General features: G+C 52.6%; 1 protein-coding gene across 2 annotated transcripts in view; it reads left to right on the top strand.

The window, feature by feature from the left end:
* The window catches only part of PKNOX2 (PBX/knotted 1 homeobox 2), a 253,357-nt gene that overhangs the window by 697 nt on the left and 244,433 nt on the right, over positions 1-8,227 (top strand). The gene's annotated exons all lie outside the window — the stretch shown is intronic.

The raw sequence follows: 8,227 nt of genomic DNA, 5'->3' as shown, positions 1-8,227 counted from the left end.
AGTCTTCCTTGCTGGCTAGAAAGGAGCTCTCCAGGCGGCGGCGCCCTCTGGGTCGGCGCTTCCTCGGCGCCGCCTGCCTGGAGCTGCCTGCGAGCGACGGGAAGCGCGAGCCGCCTCAGACTCGGGCCGGGTGACCCGAGTCGAGCCGCGGCGGCCGCGTCCGGCCGGGCCTGGGGAGCCAGGGCGAGTGCGGGCTTGCAGGCTGATCAATGGGGTCGGAGGGCCCCGAGCTGCGGGTCAGGGAAGCGGACCCCAGAGGCCACGCGCTGGGACCCTCGCTCCGGGGAGAGCGATAATTTATAGGATTTCTGGCTTTCTGTGGATTGTTAGGAGTCTTTGGTGAGAGAGGGGGAGGCGTTATAGGGGCCCGCGGCGAGGCTCGGGGATCCGGACCCCTAGGCTGGAGAAGGAGGGCATGAGTTCGTAGAAGGAGGGACCGAGAGCTCCCCAAAACAGGGAGCTGAGGGGGGTGGGGGCAGGGTCCGGAGTCTGCCGCGCAAAGTTTGCATTTCTTTGGGGTTGCGCGTGCGAGGCGTTCCCGACTCCCCAACCCCTGGAAGAAACGAGCAAGGCGGGCCTCCCTTTTCTGGGGCTCTTAGCCTGGGAGTCCGAGGTTCCGGTGCGGCCGGGAGACGGGGCTACGAATGGGAGCGAGGCCTGGGCTGGTGGTGGTGGCGGTGGCTGTGTATGATGACTAGGGCTGGGCTTCGGGGCCAGGCTAGAGTTTGGATTGTAGGTTCCAGGTTGTTTTCAGAGCGCAACATCCCCGGCAAAGCCTGGGGCTGGAGGGTTCGTGGTTACACCTGAGGTGGGAGTCGGAGCAGCGGGTGGCTTTAACCAACCATTAAGCCACGGGATCGAAGCCCTTTTTTGGGCTGAGGCTATTGGAATTTGGGGAGGGTCGTGCGCGCGAGTCCCCACGCGCAGTGTGGGTGGGAACATTTTAGGTAGGCCATCGAAGTAGTTGAGTCGAGCCGTGGCAGCGAGCCCCGAGTTTCTACTGCTTCTCCCCGAAAGCGGACCTGGAGCAGAGGACTTGAGAAGCGCTGGACGCTGTCCTAGAAGAAAGATTCCGGCAAGCGGACAAATCGAAGGGACGTTCTGGGCGAAGCGACAGGGCAGGCTTGGCAGGGCGTAGAGTGGACCCGAGGACCCGACCCCGGAGGCTCGGCGGGCTTCGCCAGCCACAGGGGTCTGAGGGCGCAGTGCTGCGGAGCGGGTGGCCCGCAGGGGCCGCGGCCTGCGCTGGGGGCGCTAGCAGCGGGGTGCGGCATCCAGCCGGTGGGAGTCGAGGCTGCGAGGGAGGGCTGCGCGGCCTCGAACTCTGCAACCCTGACCCGAGGCGCGGCTTCTTGACCCGCAGGCGCTGCCTACGCTTCTCCCCGCCCAGCCCAGCCGGGCCAGTGCGGTATTCTGCCCGGGAAGGGAGGGAGCTCTGGGTCCCCTGCCCTCACCTCGCTGGTCCCGGGACTTCTCCAGCGTGTTGACTTTTCGGATTTCAAATGCTCGCCAACTGGTGGAAGCCAAAAGCTTCCCATTTGATACGGATTTAGGCAGATCCACACAGCTTCCCCCCCCACTCCACCCCCCAAACTGAGAAAAATGATGGTTTGCAGACACAAGATATGGCACGCAAAGCGCTAGATCTTAGCCCTTCTGCTTACCCTGCCACACTGGCTTTTCTGAGGTCGGAGGGCCTTGGGGGAAGAGAGGGTGAGCGTCCAGTCTCGGGACTCGTGATCTTCCACGAGAGCTGCACCCTGTCCCCACCCCCACCCCGGCCCCACCCGGCTCAGGCCTAGCTGCCGCGAGGGTAAGAGAGGAGGAAAGGGGTTATCCCTCGGGCGGACGAGAGAAGTGGAGTGTGTTGAGGGTGCGTGGAGGAAGGTTTGGCAATTTCTCCTTGCGATCTGTAACCCGCCCTCCGAGTCCTCCCGCCACCCTTGCTGGGGCAGCCAGACGGCGCTTCCGGGACGCAAAAGACGCACGACCCACGAGTGGCTGCCGCGACCGCCGCCTCGGCGGAGCTCCGGGGCTGTTGTTTTGTAGGCTTGGAATTCGTGCGCTCTCTCTCCCGCCGAGAGCCTGAGGGCGGGAGGGAGCCGTGACCCCACGGAGACTCCCCGGTCACCGCCTCCCCTTTGTGAGCGAGAAAGGCATGAAAGCCGAGAGAAAGAGAAGCTGCTCGGGATAAGGGGCAGGGGGTTACTGGCGGGAGATGGCCCCGGCCACCGCTCACAGTAAAATGCCTCGTGCAAATTGCACTGAAGTGTACCCAACTTGGACTGGCTGTTTTATGATCCTTTCTGGGAGTTTACTGCTTTCTGCTTTTAAGTCTATAGATTGCTTTAAGTTAATGAAAGTGCTGCTTTCAAAAGGGGCTTTTATTGTGCGGCAGGCAGCGGCCAGTCCAGTACCTCCCCTTTACTCTTCCAAAATGGGCCTGTTTCAAAAGAGGGGATCTCCCCGGAGTTCCCACAAGGACAGAGCTTGGGGGAGGACGCCAGGGGACAATGAGGATTAATAAAAAAAATCAATGTCTTAATAATTCAGAAAGACGAGTTCGCTTCTCTTCCAGGCCAGTTTCATGGGTTCATTCCTATATTGCCTTTTTGTATTTTCGCGGAGTCTGACTTGAAATGTTGCTTGCTGCTCCCCCCTTACACCCCCTTTCAACATTGCTTTTATGTAGGCCTGACCCTGTTCAATTAAACTCAAACTGGATTTCGGGATTTCAACTGGCTGCCAATTCAAACTGCAACTAAAATATTTACTTGGGGGAGGGGCTTTGCCTTGCATTTAGTAAAATAGATGCGGTAAAATGTCTTTCTGACTGGGAATCTCAAGAAGAAACCTGGAAGGCTCCCCCCCCCCAGCACTTTTTCCTTTTTCAATATATTTGGCACAAAAGGTGGGATGACAAGATTTTTGACTAGGTCCTAACACAGAAACTGCAGTGGGGCTGGGTTGTGGCTTTGACCGCATGTCATAACCATTTAAACTGTGGTTAGTTGTTCAAAGCTCAAAGCGTCTCCAAGCTGGGTTTCATTACCTCTACACCAGTTGCCTGGAAGTTCAGTAGCAATAAATTGTATAAACACATTTGAAGTAAGTTAGTGATGAAATAAGGAGAATTACTGTCTTGTGAGTGGAGAATCCTGAATTCATGGAGTTCTAGCTTAACTGGAAACATACCTCCTCTCCCTTGGCCTTGATGTTTATGGGTGCACAGGAGTGTGTGTTAAATTTCTTTCTGCCATGTCCATCTTCAACCTGGGGCTGTAACTCATTAGGAACTAAGGTTTGCCTAGAAACCAAAAAAAAAAAAGGCAGGGTTTTAAAGGGTCTCTATTAGCCTGGTTTAGAAACCATACCCAGCCCATCAACCTGACTTCCTTACCCTGGCCAAATACAACGGGCAGCATAAACAGCAGCAGAGCAGGTCAAATTAGATTTTTAAATGTTAGCAACTTAATAATACTCTGTTGTTAGCAATTGAATTTGTTTTTATTAAAGAAACAACCTATAAAATTTATAGGCTTCCAACATGTTGCAAGATTTTCTTGCTATTTATTTAGTACTCCCCCTTCTGAAATTTTATCTCTAATTTCAGACTTTTGTTCCTAATTTATTTAATTTAGAGCACATTTTCTAAATTAGTTTGAGGAAGGTGAGAAATGCTGTTATGAGTTTTCCTTCCTCCTATGCTGTGTGACACCAGGCCTGTGCGACAGATATATATATAAACGTGTGATGCAATTGCTAGAGGTGACGGCATCTGAAGCAAAGTGTCTGGATCAAACAAAATTCAGATCAGAGTGTGGATCGGATCTGAGTATGGGGGTAAAAATGATGCCACAGAGGGAACTCTGAGGAAGTTATATGGAAAATGAAGTCATTCTGAGGCACCAGTAGCCTCCATTCTGGCCAATCTACTGTGCTTTCTACAGAACATTCACATGAGGTCTGTGACTTACTGAAGACTGAGTTATACTGAGAATCAGGGCTTAGAGGGAGGAGCTGAACTGGCTGGGTTCTGTCCAGGCTGTGTGGTTAGCGACAGGGATCTGCTAATTTAATTAAATCTAATACCTGGTTGGGATGGGAAGGAAGGAGCAAATCAAGGTTGGCAGGGCAACACGCTGAGCTGGTGTTGAGGCTGAAATTTGGGGGGGCTGGTCATTTTACAGCCTGTTACTGTCTGGCTACAGGCCTCCAGTGGGTCATTTAGCTTCCGTCCCTTGGTTTCTTCATCTGTAAAATGGAATGAATCCCACGAATTCCTCATTAGGTGATGAGGAGTGAATCTTGCATGAATCCCTACTCCGAAAGCATTTTAACTAATAAAGGAACCGCCAGAGAGGAGGCTTCTCAGCTGTGAAGTCACATTCTACAGTGTGTTTTCTTTTCCCTGCCTGACTCCACAGCCTTTCCTCACAACTCTCCGGAGTTTTCCGACTTGGGTGAAGGGGCTGAACTCCCATCTTCCTTTACATCTGAGAATTTGCAAGCTTTGCTATGATTCCAAAACCTCCTGTACTTTATATCAGGAGGAACAATTAGCTGAGATGGGGAAACCAGCGTGCTTATTCCCCACAGGGCTACCTGGCAACAGATGAACATGGGATCTGGCGCTCAGTACTTCAGTCCCTTGTCTTTATGCCACCTGGAAGAAAGGCCTGAGTTCTGACTAGTGTGTGGTTTCTGATCAGACTGGGGGGAAGGGCGCTGATCCAGAGCTAGCCTCAGCCTGAACCTCACTGGGCAGTCTCCATGCTGGCAGATCAAAGCCGATTCTGGGCCAGAAAGCCCAAGAAGTCACACCCGGCACTTACACAAAAGTGTATATGCATTTGGTGTCTCCTTCCGTTCCGGTGCCTGATTGTTCAAAGCTAGCCTTGATACTGGAGACGTGGCTGCAGTGGAATGCTGGCCTCTAATTCTCCCTCATCCATGGGGACTACTTGGGGTGATTTTTTTTTTCCCCACCACATGTTCTTCTGCAACAACATCTTAGTCTCCTAAGCGTTCTGATTGGGCTGAGAGCTGGGAAACAGGATGGGGGCAGAAGCAACAGTTTTGCCTGAGACTTGATAAGCGCAGCCCCTTTCTCCTGGTGCTCCTTTCAGATCCCCCCAGGAGTGAGGGAGAATGAGCCCTGGGGCAGCTCTGAGGAGCTTGCTGCAAACGTGTTGTCTTCAGGGGGATCTGCTGTTTGGCTTGAATGTCTCACCGCAGGGCCTGCCTGCCTGGGTTTTTAATTACAAGAAGGACGTTTCTGCTAAGACCTATCTCACTAAAAACACATCACTGTGTGTAATAAGAAACCCTAAACCAGGCAGGATATTTTAAAACTGAAGCAATGAAGATTAGATTAAGTCTCCACCAAACAGCTTCGTTCTCGTATTATTTTTGGCTGGAATGTGGAGAAAAGCAGCTGGCCCTGGGGCCCGGGGCGACTCTTGAGGGTTCGGATGGGGCCCGAGTGGGTGGCGAAACAGTTTCTCTGCTTAATAGGAACGGGGCCAATTTCAGTAAGGTTCAGAAAAGACAGTGGGAGTGCTTGGAGGGGAATGTGGGGGCTCTTGTGTGGGGGAGGGACCAGAGGGCCTGAGAGTGGTCTGGAATCAGCAGGTCAAGGGCACAGAACACTGAGAATACTCTTAAATATCCCATTGCCTTAAGATCTAGTCATTTGTGTTGAGGATGTTTCCATTCCCACCCCTAATCCAAGCCTAGTACCACCCCTAAACCAGCCATCCTTCACATGGCCTTTGGGGGGAAACCTTTGGGGTATTTTCCTGGGGGCGGGCGGGAAGGAGAGAAGTAACGAACAAAGTTGTCTAAGATTCCTGGAAATAGAGCTCAGGAAGCTGGCATCCCAAGGCCTTCCTTGTCCTGTCTTGTCGGGGACAGGCCATGTGGTACTCATTCATTCCTTTGTTCCTTCATTCAGCGAATACTCAGTTGTCCTTCGTGTGCCAGACACAGTTTTAGGCATTGAGGACACAGCAGCAAAGGCAAACAGCAAATGCATTTGATCACGAGGTCCCTGTCCTCAAGGAGCTTGTTTGCTGCGGGATAAGACAGAGCATGGGCCTAGCCTCACTACAGCTGCGCTGAAAGCCTTGTATTAGTTGCTAATCCCATGGAATTAGACAAGTAATTTAACAACTTTGCTCCAGTCTTGCCATCTGCAAAGTGGGAAATAAAAATACCTAGCTCCCAGGATTGTGGACAGGGCGCTTGCAGAGCATCTGGCACACAGAAGGGACCCACGACCCAGTTGATAGATTCCCCGGCTTCTCCTGCTTCCCCAGGACAAGCCCTGACCCTGTCGCAGGTCACCAGCACCATCAACAAGTGTGGAACAAAGAGCTGGTCATCCTGTTCCTGGTGCCTGGAGCAGGGGTGGGGGCTATGATGGCAATGGATACATAGGACCTCTCTTCAGTGAATGTGCAGTCGGTGGGAAGGAGGCACACACATATGAGAGATGACATGTGGACTCACAGGGGTGACATGAGACGCAGGCTATGAACCAGAGTCTAAGGTGGAGCTGCTGAGTAATCAGGACAGGGAGGAGGTGACAGGAACTCTTCTGAAAGGTGATCTCAGCCGTGTTCTGTTCGTGGAAGGGTAAGGAAGGCCCAGTGGGGCTGGAGGGGCAGGGGAGAGACGCGCGACTTTTAAGCCAAGGGGCCCAGATGCTACAAGGGGGTTGGCAGGGTGAGGAGTTCAGCCCCCTCTGACCAAGGGTGGTGGCCCGAGTGCCACCCCTAACCCAGTCCCACACTCGCCTCCCTGCTGGGGATTGACTTCCTTTACACAATGAGGGATTTCCGCGCCGACTCTTCCTATTGACTTCTCCATGGGTAGAAATTAGGCTAATGATTTAGTGTGTGAATTTAGTGCCAACCAACTAATTTAATTTCTGGCTACCACACAACTCCCTTCCCTAGTATCCCTGTTTTTCCAGAGCCAACCAGCCTGGACCGTGGGCCCACGTCTGGCCTTCTTGGGGACCAGGAAGCTGACTCATGTCATAATGCTTGGGATGTGGAGAGAACAGGGATTTGGACTGGAAGTCAGAGGACACCCGCTTCTGCTCTAGACTCACCTACTGACTGGCTGTGTGACCTTTAACAAGTGACCCTCTGGGGATATGAGTTGCCTCACCTCTCCAGTGAGGAGCTTGAACTTGCCCTCAGAGGTCCTCCGTAGCTCAAAGTTGAAGCCTGTTTCCTCCCAGCTGGATTGCTTCATGACGAGGCAATCGTAGAAACCACCAGCAAACAACAAGCCCAGCCAAGCACCCTGGCAACATAGCCCCAAAGGCTCGGCCTGCCAGGGTTTGGCCCCTGGGTGGCTCTCGTTTTGTAGGGTCTCAGGATGACAGGGGGGTGATTGGCTTTGATTTGTCTAGCCACTGTCCTGAGTGGAGGTGACCTAGCAAGAGGGGTATGTGTGTGTGAATCCTCCATGGGGCAGCATTTTCAGTCTGAAGATTCAGCGGTCTCTTCATACAAGCCGTGTTCACCTTTTGTTAAGACAGTGTGACGTTGGGGAAAAAACACAGCTTCTGGAGTAAGATTCTGGCTTCTGACCTGGTTCTACTACTCCTTCCAAGCTGGGCATCTTTGTGCCCGTCATGTAAATGCTGAGCTTTAGTTTTCTTGCAATATAGTCAGGATAAGACAGAGGACATAAGAGTGCTATGAAAACTCTAGAAGAAAATAGCTGAAGTTCTTGGCACATGGTAAATATTACTTTCCCTTTCTGTGGAGCACATTCTCACAAGCTCTGCTTTGATTCTTCAGCTTTGTCACATCATCTTACAAATGAGAGGACTTTGGAGTTCAGAGAGGCACTAATGTGGCAGGTCTGGACGGGGATGCCACTGTGTGCCCTCTCGGGGGAGGCACATTCACTGGAGTTGCTCCCGTCTGCCCTCCAAAACTGCGCTCGTCTCTGTAGCCTTTTGGAGGCAAAGCAAGTGCTGAGCTCCTGGAGCAGCTTTGCCTGAGCTCCCAGTACCCCTCCCTGAGAACTCCCTCCTTTGAGAACCATTATCCGTACCTTTGTGTAGCCAACACTGGGGAGCGCTGTTATGGAAACCCAAACCTAGAAGACCTAATTTTTACTTCTGCAAAACCTTAGTCCCAGGTGGGGCTGGGCTCCAGCACAAAAGGTAGAAATAGATAAGGTGGCAAGGGGAACCATGACA

Source organism: Condylura cristata, unplaced genomic scaffold (assembly GCF_000260355.1).
Source record: "Condylura cristata isolate star-nosed mole 26May11 unplaced genomic scaffold, ConCri1.0 scaffold00025, whole genome shotgun sequence".
Taxonomy (NCBI): domain Eukaryota; kingdom Metazoa; phylum Chordata; class Mammalia; order Eulipotyphla; family Talpidae; genus Condylura; species Condylura cristata.
Note: the sequence above shows the minus strand (reverse complement) of the source record. Positions and strands in the feature narration are given on the sequence as shown.